At 39.1% G+C, this 22,009-nt stretch overlaps 1 protein-coding gene across 1 annotated transcript in view; it reads left to right on the top strand.

Annotated features, from left to right (window-relative positions):
* The window catches only part of C29H8orf89 (chromosome 29 C8orf89 homolog), a 45,254-nt gene extending 38,516 nt beyond the window's left edge, over window positions 1-6,738 (top strand). The window contains exons 8-9 of the transcript XR_007407150.1: window positions 4,141-4,263; window positions 5,372-6,738. The gene's annotated coding sequence lies outside the window, so the exon portion shown is untranslated. The remainder of the gene's footprint in view (window positions 1-4,140; window positions 4,264-5,371) is intronic.
* The last annotated feature ends 15,271 nt before the right edge of the window (window positions 6,739-22,009 follow it).

Genomic DNA, 22,009 nt, shown 5'->3' with positions numbered 1-22,009 from the left:
TGAAAAAGAGAATGATGGGTCAATATCTATGATGAACACAAATGCAAAAATTCTCAATAAAATATTAGCAAACTGAATCCAATTACATTGAAAGAATCATTCACCGCAATACATGTGGGATTTATTCCTGGGCTGCAAGAGTTGTTCAATATTTGCAAATCAATCAACATGATACATCACATTAATAAAGAAAAGAACCATATGATCCTCTCAATAGATGCAGAAAAAGCATTTGACAAAGTACAATATCCATTCATGATAAAAATCTTCAACAAAGTAGGGTCAGAGGAAACATACCTCAATATCATGAAGGCCATATAGGAAAAACCTACAGCTAATATCATCCTGGGGGATGAATGGGGAAAAAATGAGAGATTTTCCTCTATGGTAAGAAATAAGACAAGGATTCCACTCTCACCATTGTTATTTAACTTAGTGCTAGAAGCCCTAGTTGTAGCAGTCAGACAATAAAAAGAAATACAAGGCATCCAAATCAGCAAGGGAGAAATAATAATTTCACTATTTGCAGATGACATGATACCTGGAAGTCTCCACCAAAATACTGCTAGAACTTATACATGAATTCAGTAAAGTCACAGGATACAAAATCAATATACAGAAATCTGTTGCATTTCTATACACTAATAATAAAGCAGCAGAAAGAGAAACCAAGGAATCTATCCCATTATAATTGTGCCAAAAAACATAAGATGCCTAGGAATAAGCCCCACTGAAGAGATAAAAGATCTATATTCTGAATATTATAGAACACTGATGAAAGAAATTGAAGATGACACAAATAAATGGGAAAACATTCCATGCACATGGGTTAGAAGAACAAATACTGTTAAAATGTCAATATTACCCAAAGCAATCTACACATTTAATGCAATCCCTATCAAAATACCAGCAGCATTTTTCACAGAGCTAGAACAAAAATCCTAAAATTTGTATGGAACCACAAAAGACCCTGCATAGCCAAAACAATCTCGAAAAAGAAACACAAAGCTGGAGTCCTCACAATTCTGGACTTCAAATTATATTACAAAGCTGTTGTGATCAAGGCAGTATGGTACTGGCACAAAAATAGACACATAGATCAATGGAACAGAATAGGAAACCCAGAAATGAACACAACAACTATATGGTCAACTAACTTTCAACAAAACAGTAAAGAATATTCAATGGAAAAAGGACAGTCTCTTCAATAAATGGTGTTGGCAATACTGGAAAGCAACATGCAAAAGAATGAAACTGTACCACTTTCTTACACCATATGCAAAAATAAATTCAAAATGGATGAAAACCTAAATGTGAGACAGGAAACCATTAAAATCCTAATAGGCAGTAACTTCTTTGACATCAGCTATAGCAACCTCTTACTAGATATGTCTTCTGAGACAAGGGAAACAAAACCAAAAATGAACTATTGAGACTTTATAAAAAATAAAGAGCTTTTTCACAGAGAAGAAAATAATCAACAAAACTAAAAGGCAGCCTATGGAATGGGAGAAAATATTTGTAAATGACATATCTAATAAAGGGTTAGTATCCAAAATATTTAAAGACTTATAGGGATCCCTGGGTGGCGCAGCGGTTTGGCGCCTGCCTTTAGCCCAGGGCGCGATCCTGGAGACCCAGGATCGAATCCCACATCAGGCTCCCGGTGCATGGAGCCTGCTTCTCCCTCTGCCTATGTCTCTGCCTCTCTCTCTCTCTCTCTCTCTCTCTCTCTCTCTCTGTGACTATCATAAATAAATAAAAAATAAAAAAAATTAAAAAAAAGACTTATAAAACACCCAAAAGCCAAATAATCCAGTTTAAAAAATGGGCAAATATATGAATAGACATTTTTCCAAAGAAGACAAATAGTTGGCCAATAGACACACGAAAAAATACTCAACATCACTCATCATCACAGAAATACAAATCAAAACCACAATGAGCTATCACCTCACACCGGTCAGAATGGCTAAAATTAACAACACAGAAAACAACAGGTGTTGGCGAGGATGTGGAGAAAGGGGAGCTCTGTTACAAAGTTGGTGGGAATCCCAACCGGGTGTAGCCACTCTGGAAAACAGTATGGAGGTTCCTCAGAAAGGTTAAAAATAGAACTATCCGACGATCCGGCAATTGTACTAGTAGGTTATTTGCCCAAAGGATACAAAAGTACAGATTTGAAGGGGTACGTACACCCCAATGTTTATAGCAGCAGCAGCAATAGTCATATTATGGAAACAGCCCAAATGTCTCTCAACTGATGAATGAATAAAGATGTGGTATATGCACATCTTCTTTAGATAGATACACACACAATGGAATATTAATCAGCCATAAAAAAAGAATGAAATCTTGCCATTTGCAGTGATGTGGATAGAGCTAGAGAATATTATGCTAAGCGAAATAAGTCAGTCAGAGATCGACAAATACCAAAAGATTTCACTCGTATGTGGAATTTAAGAAACAAGCAGATGAACAAAAACAGAGAGGGAGGCAACTCGTAAGAGACTCTTAACTAGAGGAACAAACTGAGTGTTCCTGGAGGGGAGGTGGGCAGAGGGATGAGGTAACTGAGTCATGGTCACTAAGGAGCACACTTGATGTAATGAGCACTGGGTGTTACATGCAACTGAGAATCACTAAATTCTACCTCTAAAACTAGTTAACTAGTTAATTAAATTGAATTTAAACAAGAAATTTTGTAAAAACCAGACTCTTAACTACAGAGAAAGAACTGATGTTTACCAGAGGGGAGGCGGGTTGGGGGATGGATGAAATAGGTGATGGGATTAAGGAAAGCCCTTGTAATGAGCATTAAGTGATGTATGGAGAAATTGAATCACTAAATTGTACACCTGAAACTAATATTATATTTTATGTTAACTAACTGTAATTTAAATAAAAAGTAAAACTAAGTTAAACATTTTTTTTTTAATGTCAGAAACAATTGCCAACTGGAATTATAAAGAGTTTGTTCCTCTTTGAATGGGTTTGGGATGTTGAATAAATGGCTGATGTCAGTAGACAGCCCAAGTCAGAGGAAAGCTAAACTAAGACTGCTTTAGAATAAATATTTGTGATTCTTCAAGCAGTTCTTTCCTCTTAATGTATGGCTTTTTCAAAATGCTTATGGTCTGTACCCTGACTGATGTCTATGTTTAAAGAAGTATGGAAATTGCCACTGGTACCTGGTGATTTAACCAAGGTATTCAGCTAAACACAGAAAGTATATGAGTGCCCAGTTGTGGGCATGATTCCTTTCCTGGGAATGCAAGTTGATATCTACACAAAACAGCAGTAAGGAGACACATTAAAAGTGTTTTGCTTTGTGCTGTGTTTTTATCTGAAACTAAAGAGATAGCAGTGTGTAATTTTTCTACAACTCTATAAGCCTGGGTGTAATCTGAGACAATGAGCACATGAACAGAGACCAAAAACCTATCTTGCAAAAACTGGATCTGGTGAAATAATGCCTCAGGGGACCTCATTCTAAAACTGATCATTTCTGAGGTAGGTGACAAGGCTTATAGTCCATGCTTATGGGGTGTTGTTTTGGCACCAGCCACAAAAGAAGAAAAGACAAGACACCTCTGGCTTATGACAAGTCAATTTCACTTAATGTAAATATATTTTAGCAGATTAAGTATATTCACAAGTTGATTTACACATTAGAAAGTTTGGCACACATGCTTGAAACAGTTTCTGACAACTATCTCTTCCCACCACTACAGATCTTGTTTGTATGATCTTTTTGTGTGTTTGGTGAAATACACATAACAGAACATTTACCACTTTAATCACTTTTTTAAAATTTTTATTTATTTATTTATTTGAGAGAGAGAGAGCACGAGAGGAGAGAGGGTCACAAGGAGAAGCAGGCTTCCCACTGAGCAGGGAGCACGATGCGGGGCTCGTTCCCTGGACCCGAGACCATAACCTGAACTGACGGCAGACTCTAACTGTCTGAGCCACCCACGTGCCCCACCTTAATCATTTTTATGTGCACAATTCGGTGACACTAAGTACATTCTCATTGACAGTCTTAAATTCTGTTGTTTTGTTCAAGACTAATTTCCTTTCTTCCCTCCTACTTTACCTTTCTCTTCTTGGCTTGACTCCTACCGTCCCAACACAAAGGCAAAAAATTCTGAAGATTTGTACAAAAGGGGACAAAGAATGATCCACATGGCACCCACAGCAGGAGAGCACAGCAAAAACACAAGTCATGGCGTGAACTGGGGATTATTTTCCATTGCCATGGTAAGAGGCTCCCTCTTCTGGGCTGGGGTACAGTGATGGGCCGGGCAGTAGTGGGAGGAGGGAAGATACTAACCTCCCAGGACAGAGGGGAAGGAATTTCTATTTCTAACGTCAGGTCTTACCCTAATCCTGGGGAGGTCAGTCAGATGTTTTTATGCATCAGAATCCTTCTGTTGCTAAACTCTAGCTGATGCCTATCAGGTTCTACAGTGGCAGAGGAGGAATGAGCTCTTTTGCCTTGTGGAGGACTCTGACCCAAACAGGTGAGAAGGAAGAACAAAAAGTTCTCTGTGTCCTGAGGGTCAGATGTGTGAGGGTCAAATGTCCCAACGTGACACCTGAGAGTCGGCATAGGTCCCAAGCCATTTGGGCTGGTGGATGCTTGTACTGGTGCCTAAAAAGAATGGTTACTAGAAGATCCAATTATCTCAATTCCACAGCTTGTGGAAAGAATGGAATTATCATGACTTCAACAACAACAGCAACTGGTCTTAGGGAAGGAGTTGCAAGCTCTCAGGGAAATGTAGGGACTCTGGTATTGCTTGTACAGACGAGATAAGGTTAAGGACAAAGAGAATTCCAGTCATACTAAGATTAAAATTCAACACCCAGTGGTAAGATGTGTCAAGCCTATGCTTTGGACATGGGGCCCCCTAAGTGGGGAACAAGATATTCCTGTTATAATGTAGTTTGAACCCTGTGAATTCCTATGAAAGCCATAATAGCTCAAGGAGTCTTTCTTATAATTTGGCAAAATTACAGAGAATTTAGTAGAAGTTGTAGATGGCCTTGGGTGAGCGTCTTCATCTAAGTGTACAGTTTCTGCTTATAGGGAGATTATTTAAATCAACTCAACAACCACGGAGCAAGGCATTGCAGCAGACATTTAAAAGTAAGCTGGATACAGTTCTTGCCTTCAAGGATTTTCACACTGGTGTGGATGCGTGAGTGTGTATAATGACATGGCACACATATTGTAAACTAATGTAAACTCACGGCACCGAATTTAAGACTTCATTTCTGGTATGGAGGGTATATGAAGCTGTAAGTAAAATGAAGTCATGAAGAAATCTATAAGGAAAACTACTAATCAATCAATTTATTTCAGTATACATCGAGCTCATGTACACTAGACACTGATTAGTCACTGGAAATCCAAAGGAGAATGAGCACAGTTCCTGGCTTTGAGGATCTGACCTACAGAAACAGGAAAGTGACAGCCACTGGCAGTACAGGACAAGAAGAGGCATTGGGTCCCCTGCATCTTCACACCTCTTTCTTGGGTGGAACTTTCAGGTTTGCTGGGACACTGGAACAGTCTGATAACTGAAGTCACTGAGGGAGAAGCAAGTCAGGGTCTGCAGTGCTTTCGTGGGCAGGGGAAACAAGAGCAAGCGAGGCCAGGGCCCTGAAGGGCGGAGGAAGGAAGAGAAGGGAAGGTGATCCACCAAGAGTCTGGCCACGTCCCCCCAGCTGTCTCAGGGAGGGCTCTGCTGTGGCTGACCCTTGTAGCTAAGGTTCTCTCAGATGGCATGGTTAAAGCTGCAGTGTTCGAAGTTGCCTGCCATGTACCAACCCTTCGGCTGTACTTATATGCACCTTCCTGTTTCTTTGCAAGTTTATCACAGTCCAGCTTGCCCATGACCTGGGAAGACCAAGAGGGTGCGGCTATAGCTTGAAGATCCAACCCAAGGGTCAGGGAGGTGGCCTTGCAGTCCAGACAGGAACCCCACATGGCCTGCTAAGTGCCACATCGATTGCTTTCCGAGCAGTTGTGGATGTGGAGCATCATGGACCTGCCAGCAGCATGGTGAATACCGTTACCCAGCAGGATGGAGTTTGAAATTCACGGTAGAATCCAAGTTAACCGTGTGGGCTCTGATGCCCAGCTGCCTGGGGTCAAATCCCCACCCTGAAGCTCGCTAGCTATTTAGCTGTGGTCCGGTTTCTCTGTCTCCCCAAGTATCATCTGGAAACTGGAGTTGTAAAAACAACACCTACTTCTTTGGGGGGTATTGGGAGTTAAGTGAAATAACGTATGTAAAGTTTTTAACACGGTGGCTACCACATGGTGTTTGATTCTGTTACTTTAATCCTTCAGGATGGTTCCCACCTCTCAGGGGTTGAGCAAAACCCATGGAGTGACGAAGTGGTGTGGGAAATAGAAGCACTGTGTGAATAGTACCGTAACACGAGGAGGACACATCAGCCACTTCCCCCTTCTATACCCTTGTACTGAAAGGGGGTGAGTGGGATACAATTACCAATTCCTGGCTTTCTTTTCTGTCTTAGCAGGAAGGGTATAATTTTAATAAGATGAAAGAAGGCTTGCAGGCTCCTGACAACAAAGAAAATCACAAGCTACCGCTGTGTGCCTGCACTTTCTCTGCATCTTCTTAAGGATCAGATTAAAGAATCTGCAGTGAAAGGATGACTCTGATGCCCTCCCCTGAGACCTGGCTTTCCCTTTTGGGGGTGTGGGATGGGAGGGGAACCCAGATGGAGTCTTCTTTCTAGAATGGCTCATGTTAAGGTGGGGGTGGGGGTGGGAGTGTGTTCAGCAACACTTTTCCGAGCACTCCTGGGCTCTGACCCACCAGGGTGCAAGCTCTGATTCCTTATATCACATGGTGACAGTTTATAATTCTGCCTTAGGGGAAAATTAGTACGTTTTTGAAAGATAATAAGTAAATGCTCATATCAGAGTTTAAACGTTGATGCCTATTCTCTGAAATAAACTTTTACACTGGCCCCTTCTTTTCCCCCCTTTCCAAGTAAAGGACACCAATTTCGAATATTTGATTCAGGAAAACAGGACACAATCTAGGATTCCCTCCACACACTCCCCTTGCCAGCCCCATAATGGTTTTCCCCTACCTCCAGGTGGTTTTGTCTTTATTCACAGTCCTAATGTCCAATATTCAACATTGGCATAAGCAAAGACATCATATATGAATCTTGCATTTAAAATCATCAAGCAAAAAAATAAAATAAAATAATCAAGCAAGTAAGTGGGTGGCTTACTATATCATGCTTCTTTCTTAAAAACAGCAACTTTTACTGTCCCCTCCCTACATCTGCCCCCTGGTTGTCAAGGAAGTACTACCCAAAGTCACAACACTAAACTTTAAGAGTGGTTAGGTTGCTAACAGAGAGTATGACATTTCCATGGAGACTCACGAGATGAAGATAGACCAAAGCAGGGAATATTTAGAGGATGCTCAGATTAGTTACGATCATTGTCACCTGCCCAGTCTATGTCAGGTACTATACCAAGTATTTAGCAATCATTATTTCAGTGATTCTTCACAAAGGCCCAATGACCCAGGTATTATTATTATTCTATCTATGTTTTGGTGAGGCTCAAGAGGTTAGGTAAGTTTCTTGAGATCCCATAGCTAGTTAAGGACAGAACTGAGATTGGAGCCCATGTCAGTCCTATGCCAAAGCCCATGCTTTTAACCACTCTGCTGCACTCCAGAACCTGGGAAACTCTGTAAGATTATAGAAAACAGGCTGCTCTTTCCAAGCAGCATATAGCCTAGAATGAGCTAGAATATGTATAATCATATCTTGATATGGTATCTGAACATATCTTCACTGTTTATCAAAAAAAAAACAAAGGGAACATCTGATTTTGCCATGTGAGGGAAAAAAATCACACTGATAGGTTGGCATCCTAGTGTGTGGTTTAGACTTACTTTCCCCAAAATTGATGTGAGTATTTACTCTGTAGGCATAGATGGCAAATTCAGTGCCGTACCACTAGGTGAGGATGAGGCCTGGGGACTGGAGTGGGCTGAGGACGAGGGGATGATCTGGCAATGATTATGAAGTGCTGCAGACAAATCCCAGTATTTTTGTTGAAGGAAAAGCGCAGTCTTCTCCAAAAGTGGCAAAGTTTGGGCCCATGGTGTGACAGAAGAATGTGTTCCCCTATTTACTGCTGACTTACTTCTGTCAGGGAATGATTCTCCACTGGAGGATGGTTTACTGGCTATGTTGTGGAAGGGAAACGGATAGGCACTGTGATAGAAATTAGGAACACAGAGCTAATTTGTCCCTTTGGTTCTTCGTGGAGGGAAATGCAGGTCCACAACAATCAATGCTAACAGAGATTCAAGCGCAGAAACGGAAGTGTGTATTCGGTTCTGCGTGAGCACAGAAGTCAGAGGGGCTAAGTCTGCTTGTGAGCCTGCAGGAGATTCTCAACATTTAGAGAAAGATTTAGCAGGCAGAGAAGAGAAAAGAAGGTCAAGTCAAGGAATCAGCCTATTCAATGGCTTGGAGCTGTGAATGTGTACGTTGTAACTATGGGATAATGAGGAATTCGTGAAGAAGGCATGAGGTTAGGAAGATGGGACCCCCATAAACAGGGTTTATGACAAAGATATGCAGCAAATCTCTTCCTGTTGTATTTTAAGCCCAGCTTTTATCAGTAAAAGTGGGAAAGAAAGCTTTGCGATATAATTTTCATGACTGCTCTTTTTAGAAGAAGATCCACTTTTCCACATATTCAATAGCATAATAATTCCTTTGGGTCATGGTCAATCTTTAATCACCGAGTTTCCCATTGAAGTTGAATTCTAGAGAGTAAATAATAGAGGATGAGACTGAGGATAACCCAGTAGGCCTTAAGAGGCATACATGTCTCTGGCAGATTGGGGTGGGAGTTTTTAATATTTTCTTGATCTTGCAAGGAAAGAAATTCTTTTAAAAAACACTTCAGGATAAGACAGAAAAGTCACAGGAATTTTTTTCTTTACTCTTATTATCCAAGTGTAAGTATAAGCTGTGCAAAGAATCCACTGGAGAATTATTTGTAACTTTACAAGATTGCTCTATTTCATATTTGTAAGCTTTCAAACGCACATTGATAATGAACTCCAAATATCAGATAAAAGAACGTGATGCATGTCATGACTCATGGGGCTTCCAGGTCATTCCAGTTTTTATATCTGCTACACAATTAATGGTGACACTTAGGCCAGTTAGGAACTGAAGTGAAAAGGGGATGTACTTTGAGAATGCTCTTCAGGATAATGCTGAGGCAGTCAAAAACTTCCTAGGTGGAAATCCTAAAATGCTCAGGACACCTCCTCACAGAGTTTGAGTGATTTGGTGCTTTAATTTCAGGTTTGGGGACGTCTGGGTGGCTCAGTGGTTGCGCATCTGCCTTCAACTCAGGGCCTGCTCCTGGAGTCCTGCAAGGGGCTCCCAGTGGGGAGCCTGCTTCTCTCTCTGCCTGTGTCTCTGCCTCTTCTCTCTGTGTGTCTTTCATGAATAAATAAAATCTTAAAGAAAAATATTTCAGGTTTGGTTCTCTGAGCTTCTCTCCAGTCCTGGCTCCTGACCCACTCAGAAAAGTCCTCTGAGAAAGAAGTTTCTGGAACAACAGAAAAGACTATTGCAATTCAACCTTTCTTCTTCAGTTATCCAAAGAGGTGGAAAGTAATGATCAAAACAGAATTTTAAATTATAAATTTTAAATTGTTAAAGGAGAGAGTGAAAAATAAATATTAAAACATAACTTAAATTCTGTGGAGGGAAGAAAACCACCAGCAATTTCCCACTTCCATCCCTTGTGTGATAATGGAATCTATCCTGCCCTCGGAATCACAGGGCTGCCCATTATTTTAGAAAAGGAATTTATGATTAGCATATTGATGAGTCTTCTCAAGCATTTTGTGGGTTTTATTTTTCAATGCCCCTCTTTCATGTTGGTGAGTTTTTCTGGGACAAGATCGCTCCATCATGCAGGATTACACATGGCCAGATTCATTTTATATTGGATGACAAATTGCATTTGAATTTGTAGGGTTGAAGGTCAGGGCTGTTCTCTATTAGTCGGCCAGGCTCCCTCAAAGTGTCTCAGTCATGAGAATGTGTTAGAATCCCTTCTATGGCCCTGCCCTCTCGAATCTTCATGAATACTGAATTCTATCTACACTGACTCAGATTCCTAATAACTGACTCCATCCAAAGGAGGAGATCATGCCAGGGGCCTGACAAAATGAACAGCATCGTGCCCAGCACCATATTATTCATCCAGGAGCAGTCCACGGCTAATGATAATCCAGAATTCTGAAAAAGATCCATTTCCTGAGCCCTAAATAAGAGATGTATCTTGAGGGCTCTGCTCCAACCTGTCAACCAGAGAAACGCTCTGTGCCAGAGATATGTCCGGAATTGTCAGGAGGCGAACAAAACCTTAGTTCTACAGTTCTAAAATGCTAAGTAACAAAGAATTTAGAAGCTGCCAGCTGTAACAAGGATGAAGGATGTTTCTAATCTGAGCGGCCCACAGGCACACCAGCCTTTAACACACGCCCTTACCTAGCGGAGAAGGCTTCTTTGTGCTAAGTTTACATTAATTTGATTAAAAGTGACTTGACTCCAAATGCTTGGATCTCCTGTGAGTACTCTTGTTCATGTCTCTGTGCGTGCTATATATAAATGTGTTGCATACCTACAAATACACATAAGGAGAAAAATCCCACATCAATTCAGACTGCTAATTTTAAATGTGGTGCCACTCACACAGATACTAGTTAGAATTTAATTTTGTACTATCTGTAATAAGGTGCGTTTGCATAGACCTTTCGTAACATATACTAACATATAAGTAAAAGATTATTTTACTCAGGAAAATATTTTTCCCAGGTGCTCATAAGCTCTAGCTGACATGCAAACGATTGAAATGCTAATTCAAGTCATTTTTACATAGTCATTTAAGGACATCCTGTCAAGATCTTTACTAGGTTATATTAAGACCTATTTCTTAACTGAATAATCATTTACCCTTTCTTTTCTCTAACCCATGGCACTGAATGCCCTGAATCAAATAGGTTTTCAGAAATGTCTTTTGAGGGGTGTGTGGTTGAGTGTCCAACTTTTGGTTTTGGCTCAGGCCATGATTTTGAGGTCATGGGATCCAGCCCCATGTCAGGCTTCCTGCTCAGCGGGGGAATTCTCTCTTCTCCCTCTTCCCCTCCCCCTGCTCTCTCTCTCAAATAAATAAATCTTTAAAAAAAAGAAATGCGGGCAGCCCGGGTGGCTTGGTGGTTTAGCACTGCCTTCAGCCCAGGTCGTGATCCTGGAGTCCCACGATCCAGTCCCACATCAGGCTCCCTGCATGGAGCCTGCTTCTCCCTCTGCCTGTGTCTCTGCCTTTCTCTCTCTCTCTCTCTCTCTCTCTGTGTGTCTCTCATGAATAAATAAACACAATCTTTAAATAAATAAATAAATAAATAAATAAATAAATAAATAAAATGCCAGTTGATAATTATGTCAAAAATTATGATAATTAGACATTGTGTGTAATTTAGTTACTAGATATATATTAAAGTAATAAATCTTAACTAAAAATTTCTAATTCAAACTTTTCCCTTTATGAAGTATTTAAACCTTATCATTTGTTAAACCTTATTTTATTATATGCTAAATACTTTATATCCATTACCTTATTTAATTTTTTCTCAGCCCTCTGGGGCAAGTAAAAATATGATATTTACATTGCAGATAAGATTCAGAGAGGTTAAGAAACTTGCCTCAGCTCACACAGCAAGTGAGTGGCAGAAATGGGATTCAAGTTCAAGTTCTTCTGATTCCAAGCCCAAAATGTTTAGCCACTATGATGTACTGTATTCATGGCCTGGTTAAATTCATCCCTCATGTGTCTGAATTGGGTGAGAATTTTTTTTTTTTTTTGGGTGAGATTTTTACTGGGCAACTCTATGGTGAGGCCTGGCCTTCATGTAGTCATTTAGCGAGCACTTGCCCTGCCCTAGTGGACGCATTAGAATGAATAAAGAGCCAGGGTTAAAGACAAAGCAATAGGTAATATCCATGACAGGAAAGACTTGAAAACAAAATCACAAATTTTGATATTCTTATATAAAACAAAACTCCAGATCCTGCTTGCTGTTTTTGAAACATAAATATATTCACTGTCATTATTCATACTTTTGTAGAAAGCAAAAAAATTTTACTAAATGATCCCTGATGTTAAAATAGAAATGCATACATCTTTTTCATTTTTTTTTATTTTTCATCTTTTTCATTTTTTTAAATGTATACTTTTAGTTCTTTCAAAATGAAAGACCCTGAATCTTCCCTAAAAAGGTTTCAAATGATAGAAACAAATAAATGAATTTTTATTATTATAATTTGTTCATTACTCTTTGGATACATTCCATATTTAAAGATGTTGGAAATATGGTTCAATTCTCACCACATATTTATCGATAGCCTCCATATGCCACTCTCTGAGCTGGAATGTTGGAAAAACTTTTCTTTAGGGACTAATAGATAGAGAGTCAGGCAAATATATGTGCAACAAGTACGGAACGGAAGTTTTAAAATGATGGTTATGAATATTATGAATCATATAAAAACACTAGCCTAAGCACTATCTCACCAGTATTTAGTACAAGCAATAAGAGTGTAACAATAAAATCATGAAGCAATTTCAAGAGAGAAGCAGCAGCATGGTTCATACACCAGCAGTATGCTTGAAATTTAATCAAAGTATTCTCAGCCTACACCTTTGGATTTGTCTAAACTAGAAACTAGATTTTTCCCACATCATAACTCACCAATTTAATCTTTCTTGCAAAGGAACAGGCTAATTTTAACCAGGCAAACAGTTGCCAAATAAACTAGCCTGATGCTTTATTTTCAAAATTGGTTACCTTGTTGCTTTTCTGGGTCTTCAGTTTCTGGTGGACTTGAGCTTTGGATTTCACCAAATGAGGAGTGACATTTTGCTTTACAAATGAGACTATCAGTTAAAAATACCAGTGGACCATTCACCCTGATGCACACGCAAAATGTTGATTGGGAGATTAAGTAGGCTGCTGTGCACAGGGCTTTCTCACAGGTCAAGGACAGACCCCGAGGTCCCTAGTTCTCTTTCAATAGTCCATCATACATCTGTTACCCAGAGTGAAGAGGCGTGGTTCATGGGCTCTGAATCAGACAGATCAGGCGGACTTGGGTTTAGCTCCTAATTTTGCCACCTCGTATGTATTTGTGATGGGCTGGATTGTGTCCTCCCCCCTCCCACCGCTCCAAATTTGTATGTTGAAGTCCTGACCCCCATTCCTCAGAATGTGCCCTTATTTGGAAATAGAATCATGCATATATAATTATTTAAGATGAGGTCTGCAGTTAGGGTGGACCCATAATCCCTTATGGCTGGTGTGCTTATATACAAAAGAGGGGAATTTAGACGTAGACACACACACACAGAGAACACCACGTCAATGAGAGCGAAGGCAGAGACCGCGGTGATGTTTCTTTCTTTTCTTTCCTTCTTTCTTTCTTTCTTTCTTTCTTTCTTTCTTTCTTTCTTTCTTTCTTTCTTTCTTTTTCTTTCTTTCTTTTTAAGATTTTATTTATTTATTCATGAGACACAGAGAGAGAGAGAGAGCCAGAGACACAGGCAGAGGGAGAAGCAAGCTCCATGCAGGGAACCTGACGTGGGGCTCAATCCTGAGACTCCAGGTTCATACCCTGGACCAAAGGCAGGGGCTAAACCAACCACTGAGCCACCCAAGGATCCCCTGTGGTGCTGCTTCTACAAGCTAAGGGCTGCATGGTTTACTAGCAAACCAGAAGCTCAGAGAGAGACGTGGAACAGATTCTCTCTTACAACTTTTAGAAGTAAACAACCCCGCCCCCCAAGATTGCTAGAACTCATACAGCAATTCGGCAGTGTGGCAGGATACAAAATCAATGCCCAGAAATCAGTAGCATTTCTATACACTAACAATGGACTGAAGAAAGAGAAATTAAGGAGTCAATCCCGTTTACAATTGCACCCAAAAGCATTAGATACCTAGGAATAAACCTAACCAAAGAGGTAAAGGATCTATACCCTAAAAGCTATAGAACACTTCTGAAAGAAATTGAGGAAGACACAAAGAGATGGAAAAATATTCCATGCTCATGGATTGGAAGAATTAATATTGTGAAAATATTAATGCTACCCAGGACAATTTATACATTTAATGCAATCCCTATCAAAATACCATGGGCTTTCTTCAGAGAGTTGGAACAAATCATCTTAAGATTTGGGTGGAATCAGAAAAGACCCCGAATAGCCAGGGGAATATTGAAAAAGAAAACCAGAGCTGCGGGCATCACAATGCCAGATTTCAGGTTGTACTACAAAGCTGTGCTCATCAAGGCAGTGTAGTATTGGCACAAAAACAGACACATAGATCAATGGAACAGAACAGAGAATCCAGAAATGGGCCCTCAACTCTATGGTCAACTAATATTTGATAAAGCAGGAAAGACGATCCACTGGAAAAAAGACAGTCTCTTCAATAAATGGTGCTGGGAAAATTGGACAGCCACATGCAGAAGAATGAAACTCACACCATACACAAAGATAAACTAAAAATGAATGAAAGATCTAAATGTGAGACAAGAATCCATCAAAATCCTAAAGGAGAACACAAGCAACACCCTTTTTGAACTTGGCCACAGCAACTTCTTGTAAGATACATCTATGAAGGCAAGGGAAACAAAAGCAAAAATGAATTGTTGGGACTTAATCAAGATCAAAAGCTTCTGCACAGCAAAAGAAACCGTCAACAAAACTAAAAGACAACCTACAGAATGGGAGACGATATTTGCAAATGACATATTAGATAAAGGGCTAGTATCCAAGATCTATAAAGAACTTATTAAACTCAACAGCAAAGAGACAAACAACCCAATCATGAAATGGGCAAAAGACATGAAGAGAAATCTCACAGAGGAAGACATAGACATGGCCAACATGCATATGAGAAAATGCTCCGCATCACTTGCCATCAGGGAAATACAAATCAAAACCACAATGAGATACCACCTCACACCAGTGAGAATGGGGAAAATTAACAAGGCAGGAAACCGCATATGTTGGAGAGGATGTGGAGAAAGGGGAACCCTCTTGCACTGTTGGCGGGAATGTGAACTGGTGCAGCCACTCTGGAAAACTGTGTGGAGGTTCCTCAAAGAGTCAAAAATAGACCTGCCCTATGACCCAGCAATTGCACTGCTGAGGATTTACCCCAAAGATACAGATTCAGTGAAACCCCGGACCACCTGCACCCCGATGTTTCTAGCAGCAATGTCCACAATAGCCGAACTGTGGAAGGAGCCTCGGTGTCCATCGAAAGATGAATGGATAAAGAAGCTGTGGTCTATGTATACAATGGAATATTCCTCAGGCATTAGAAACGACAAATACCCACCATTTGCTTCGACGTGGATGGAACTGGAGGGTATTATGCTGAGTGAAGTAAGTCAATCAGAGAAGGACAAACATTATATGGTCTCATTCATTTGGGGAATATAAAAAATAGTGAAAGGGAATAAAGGGGAAAGGAGAAAAAATGAGTGGGAAATATCAGAAAGGGAGACAGAGCATGAAAGACTCCTAACTCTGGGAAACGAACAAGGTGTGGTGGAAAGGGAGGTGGGTGGGGGTTGGGGTGACTGGATGATGGGCACTGAGGGGGGCACTTGATGGGATGAGCACTGGGTGTTATGCTATATGTTGGCCAGTTGAACTCCAAAAAATAAGAATTTTTAAATTAAAAAAAAAAGAAGTAACCAATCCTGCCAACACCTTGACTTTGGACTTCTAGCCTTCGAAATTGTGGGACAGTGAATTTCTATTCTTATGCCACCTAGTTTGTGGTACTTTGTTACAGCAGCCCTGGCAAATTAATCTGCCATAAAATGCTCAGCTAATTCCTTACTTTAAATAAATTCTGGCACATTTATCTGTAAAAGAATGACAATATTTCCTACCCCATTGGGTTATAGTGAATGTAATAGTGCTTATCACATTGTGTTAGAATGACTTCTTATGTGTTTTCCACTTACATGTTCACTGCCAACTCACTGAGGGCAGGGACCACGGTTGTGGTCCCTTGTTCTGTTCTCAGTGGCTGCACAGTAGGATGTGTAATATTTATTAATGGTGAAGGGAGCTATTGAATAAGGCAAAGTATGCAAAGTATGTAGCACACAATAGTAAAAGTGTGTGCTTATCCTGTACCAGGCGTGCAATCTAATCTTCCTGGCCCATGCAATATTTCTATTTCATCCTCTAGCATCTATAGGAGTTAGGTGCTATTTTACCTCTTTCATTTTATTAAAGAAGAAACTGAGACAAAAAGAGATTAAGAAACTTGCTGAGAATCATATTATCCACAAGCTGAACTTCAAACCCAGGCAACCTGGTTTCAAGTGCTGGTATTTTAACAACTACACTATGTTGCCTTTTGGTGGTTGCTGTGTGTGGCTATAAATATTAATTTCCTCCAATATGTTTTCTGAGTCATTGGGATGGCTCTGTGGTGTGTGAGATTGGCTGGGCTAAGCTACAGTTATATCCAGAATTCCTTCTTCAGTTTGTTTCTAATAGAGCAGGTTACAAGAGAGAACTCTCTCACAAGAGCTGGAGAATAGAAGGGAAGCAGTAGACTTCTATAACACACACACACATACACACACACATGTGCGTATGCATACACATGTCCTTTTTCCCAGTTACTCAACCAAAACTAATTAATATGCTACTATGAATAGGTCTTAAAGATATAATTAAAGTACCTCATCAGTTGCCTTTAAGTTAGAGAGTATCTGGTGGGTCTGACCTCATCAGTTAGAAGGCTTTTAAAGAGAGACCTGAGAGAGAGAGAGACCAGAGAGAGAGAGACTAGAGAGAGAGACAGAGAGAGACAGAGAGGAAGAAAGGGAGAGGGGAGAGAGACTGAGGAGTCTGGTGACAGTCTCTCTCTGAGACGGTCTCCAGCATCACAAGTGTGCCCTGGTGTGATCCACGGCTTCTTTCAAGGATAAATATGTTCTCTGTTTGGTTTCCTAAGGTTCACCTCAGTTTGGGTAAATACCATTTATGAAGTGCTTGTTATATATATATGTACTGAGATGGGCCTGAAATTTGATACAAATCCTCAAAAATATAAATCTGTAAAATTGGAAGGAATTTGAACCAGCATCTTGCCTGATCCTTTTGTTCTGTGTATCAGTGAGTGATTTTCTCAAGGGCATACAGCTTGCTAATTATAGAACCAAATCTAAAACCCAAATTGTCTAATTCCTAATGTTGTTACCAAACTATTTCTCAGTTGTCATTAATTTTAATTTTTAATTTTTATATTTATTATTTTCAAAGATTTTATTTATTTATTCATGAGGGACACACAGAGAGAGGCAGAGACATAGGCAAAAGGAGAAGCAGGACCCCGGGATCACGACCTGAGCCAAAGGCAGATGCTCAAACACTGAGCTATCCAGGTGCCCCTCCAATTGTGTTTTAATACGCATTTCTCTAATGAGTAATGTTACTGAGCATATTTTCATGTGCTTCTATGTTGTCCATATTTGTTCTTTGGCAAACTGGGTCTTCAACTCTCTCGCCCATTTCTTTTTTTTTAAACTAGGTTGTTTCCTTTCTATAGGGTGGTGAGAATTCTTTATATATTCTGCATGCAATTGCTTTATCAGCTGTATATTTTTCCCAGCCCATGGTTTCTCTTTTAATTTTTATTACCAGTGTCTTTTGAAAAGCAGTTCTTAATTTTTTTAAAGATTTATTTATTTATTTATTTATTTATTTATTTATTTATTTATGAGAGACACAGAGAGAGAGAGGCAGAGACACAGGCAGAGGGAGAAGCAGGCTCCATGCAGGGAGCCCGACGTGGGACTCGATCCCGGGACTCCAGGATCATGCCCTGGGCTGAAGGCAGGCGCTAAACCGCTGAGCCACCCAGGCATCCCAGTTCTTAATTTTGATAACATTCAAGATACCATTTTTTTCTTTGATAGATTGAGATTTTGGTATTGTATCTAAGAACTCTTACCTAGTTCAGGGTTATGAAGATTTTTCCCCTATGTTTTCTTCAAGCAGTATTATAATCTTATGTTTTATATTTTGACGCATAATCCATTTTGAGTTAATTTTTGTATATGATATGAGGTGTGTATCTAAGTTCATTTTTGCATATGGCTACCCATTTGTTGAAAAGACTATCTTTTCTCCACTGAATTGCCTTTGTACCTTTGTCAAAAATCAGTTGAATATATATATATATAGAGAGAGAGAGAGAGAATATATATATATATAACATTGCTAAAACTCACTGATTCTAATAACATATTTGCAAAAATCAGTTGAATATATATATATTGAATATATATATATATATATATATATATATATATATATAACATTGCTAAAACTCACTGATTCTAATAACATATTTGCAAAAGGACTTTTACTCCTTCTTTTCCAATCTTTTATATTTTTTCTTGTTTTATTGAGCTGGCTGCAGTGCGATAGTGAGAGAAGACACTCTTGCTCTGTTCCTGACCTTATGAAGAGAGCATTCAGTCTTTCATCATCAATTTTAGTGTTAGCAAAGGTCTTTCATTGATATCTTTTATCAGAATGTGGAATATCCCTTCTCAGAATGTGGAAGTTCCCTACTATTCCTGGATTGTTGAGATCTTTTCTCAGGAATGAGTATTGGATTTTGTAAAGTGCTCTTCCCCTTTTTTAGGTGTATCTATTAAGATAATCATAGGTTTGTTTTAGTTTCATTTTCTTTTTAATATTGCATTGATTAAGTTGATTTATTGTTTCTATTGTTGGACCATCCCTTTAGCTACGGATAAACCTTAATTGATCATGATACATTATCCCTTTTATATATTTTTGTATTTAATTTTGTATTTAATTAATTAAATTAATTAATTTAATTAATCCTTCATGAGGGATACTGCCTGTAGCTTTCTTCTCTTGTAATATCTTTGTCTGGGTTAATATCAGGGTAATTCTGGCTTTATAAAATGGGTTGAGAAATATGCTTTCCACTTACATTTCCTGCAAGAGTTGTGTACAGTTTGTATTATTTCTTTCTTAAATGTTTGGTGGAATTTACCAATAATGCATCTGGGCCTAGAGTTTCCTTTGTGAGCAGGTTTTTAACAACAAATTCCTGCTTTTCAAAGATACAGGACTACTCTGGCTATCTATTTCTTCTTGAGTGATTTTGTAGTTTGTGATTTCAAGGACTTTATTTATAGACGTTTTGATATATAGTTCACAATATTTTATATCTTTTTATCTTATATGTAAGATCTATGATGATCTCTCTTCCCTTCCTGATATTAATAGTTTGTGTCTTCTCTTGAAATTTCTCTCTTTTCTCTTTACTGAACTGGCTGAGAGTTTATAAATTTTATTGGTCTTCTCAAAAAGCCAGTTGTTGGTTTCATTGATGATCTCTATTGATTTTCATTTTGCTTGATATATACTCTGATTCTTATTGTTACCTTTCTTCTGCTTGCTTGAACTTGATTTGCTTTCTTTTAGTTTCTCAAGGTCAAAACTTGCATTATTAATTTGAAATCTTTTTTATTCTCATTTTTTAAACTTGTTTTTTTCTTTTTTAGAGATAGAGAGGGCACATGTGTGTGCATGAGTTGGGAGGGTGGTAAGAGGTGAGAGGGGCAGAGAGAGAGATAGGGAGAGAGAGAAACCTGAGCAGGGCCCACACTCAGTGCAGAGCTGAGATGGGGCTTGATCTGACAACCCTGAGATCATCACCTGAGCCTAAATCAAGAGTCAGATGCTTGATGAACAGAGCCAGGTGCTCCTCTTTTTTATTTTCTATTGTAAGCATTTAATGTGAAAAATTTCCCTTTAAGAGCTACTATAACTGCATTCGTAAATTCTGATATGTTTTCTTTTTAATCTTATTAAACATTTCTTGTGAATTCCTCTCTTAACCAAGGATTATTTAGATAGATATTGTTTAATATAGTGTGTTTTGTGATTTTTGTAGACATGTTTCTGTTATTGATTTCTACTTTTAATTCACTGTGGACAGAGAACAGACATTTATATGATTTTATTTATTTATTTTTTCATTTGTTTTTTTTTTTTAGTTTTTTATTTATTTATGATAGTCACAGAGAGAGAGAGAGAGGCAGAGACACAGGCAGAGGGAGAAGCAGGCTCCATGCACCAGGAGCCTGATGTGGGGTTCGATCCCAGGTCTCCAGGATCGCGCCCTGGGCCAAAGGCAGGCTCCAAACCGCTGCGCCACCCAGGGATACCTATATGATTTTAATTTTAAAAAATTATCAAGGCTTTTTTTATGACTCAGAATGTGGTCTGTCTTGGTGAATATTTTCTAAGCATATCAAGTGAATATGTATTCAGATGTTGTTAGGGTGTTTGCTAAATAAAATTAGACCAATTTGTTTAATAGCATTGGTCATTATAATCTTACTGATTTTCTATCTACTTTTCTATCGATTATTAAGACAGAGTGTCAAAATCTCCAATTATAATTGTATATTTATCTCTTTTTTCTTTTTCTTCAATCAATTTAAATATTTTGAAGCTTTGTTAGGTGCATGCACATGCTGTATCTTCTTCATGAATTGACCACTTTGTTATTATGCAATGTGTTTCCTTATTGCAGGTGAAGTTTCTTTGATTTCTGAAATACTGATATTCAAATATCAATGTAACCATTTCTGTTTGTTTTGAGTAGTAATTCTACAGTATATCTTTTTTTTTCCCAACCTTTCACTTTTAATCAGTTTGTATTTCCCCATTTTTAAAGTGGGTTTCTTACAGACAACATATAGTCGTGTCTTGTTTTTAATCCAATCTGACAATCTTATCCTTTTGGTTGGGCCTTCAGCTATCCTCATACTACCAAGAGGATCTGTTTCTGGTCCCTTGCTCTTTCCCCAGTTTTCCTCAGAAGAACTGCTGGAGGCCAGCGGTAAAGAACCTGTGAGTGAGCGCCAACTTTCCTTGTGTCTGATGATCCTACTTATTCCAAACTGACATGCCAGCCCACACTGGCTTTTAAGAATATATCACAATTTTAGATAATTTTTTTCACTGCCTTATATGGCAGCCACCTCCTCTATCCTTGCTCTGTCAGAGGTGAAACAATATTTGTGTCCTGTATTTCCTCATAGGTCTTATTACTCTTTAGGGTTTAGTTTATTTGATCAGCTTGTGACCTCAGCTCCTTGATGGGTTCAAGAATATTATGATTTTGTAGATTATGTGCCATGTTCACATTGTTGGGGGAGCTCTGTTCTCTTGTGGCTTTCTAAATCCTAAGGAGGAGTAGAGCTTCCTGGAGGGTTATAAGCCACAGAGTGTTATTATCTGATTTGCATACTTAAAATATTTTTTTATTAAGATTTTATTTATTTGAGAAAGAGAGAGAGAGAGAGCACAGAGGGAGATGGAAAAACGGACTCCCCACTGAGCAGAGAGCCTGACATGGGGCTCAATCCCAGGGCCCTGAGATCATGACCCGAGCTGAAGGCAGACACTTAACCAACTGAGCCATCAAGGTGCCCCTGAATTACATGTTTAAGAACTCCCTCTGTGGAGAATGCATTTTAGGGGGTGAGAATGGAAGTGGGGAGACTTTTAAGGAAGCTAGCAAGGCAATTTAGTCATGAAAGAATGCTGGTCTGGACTCAGGTAGCATCAGAGAAAAAGGAGGAATTTGGGATACATTTTAGAAGTGAACCAGGAGGATCTGACGATGGACTAGATGAATAAAGGGAGGGAAATGGAGGACTTTAGGATGCCTCCTAGGCTTAGCTTGAGCAATGGAATGAATGCTGATGCCACTTCCTGATAGGATAGGAAAACAGATCTGGAGGGCAAGTC

The sequence above is a fragment of the Canis lupus genome, chromosome 29 (assembly GCF_003254725.2).
Source record: "Canis lupus dingo isolate Sandy chromosome 29, ASM325472v2, whole genome shotgun sequence".
Classification (NCBI taxonomy): domain Eukaryota; kingdom Metazoa; phylum Chordata; class Mammalia; order Carnivora; family Canidae; genus Canis; species Canis lupus.
The sequence above is the reverse complement of the archived record's forward strand: the minus strand, read 5'-3'. Positions and strand labels throughout refer to the sequence as shown.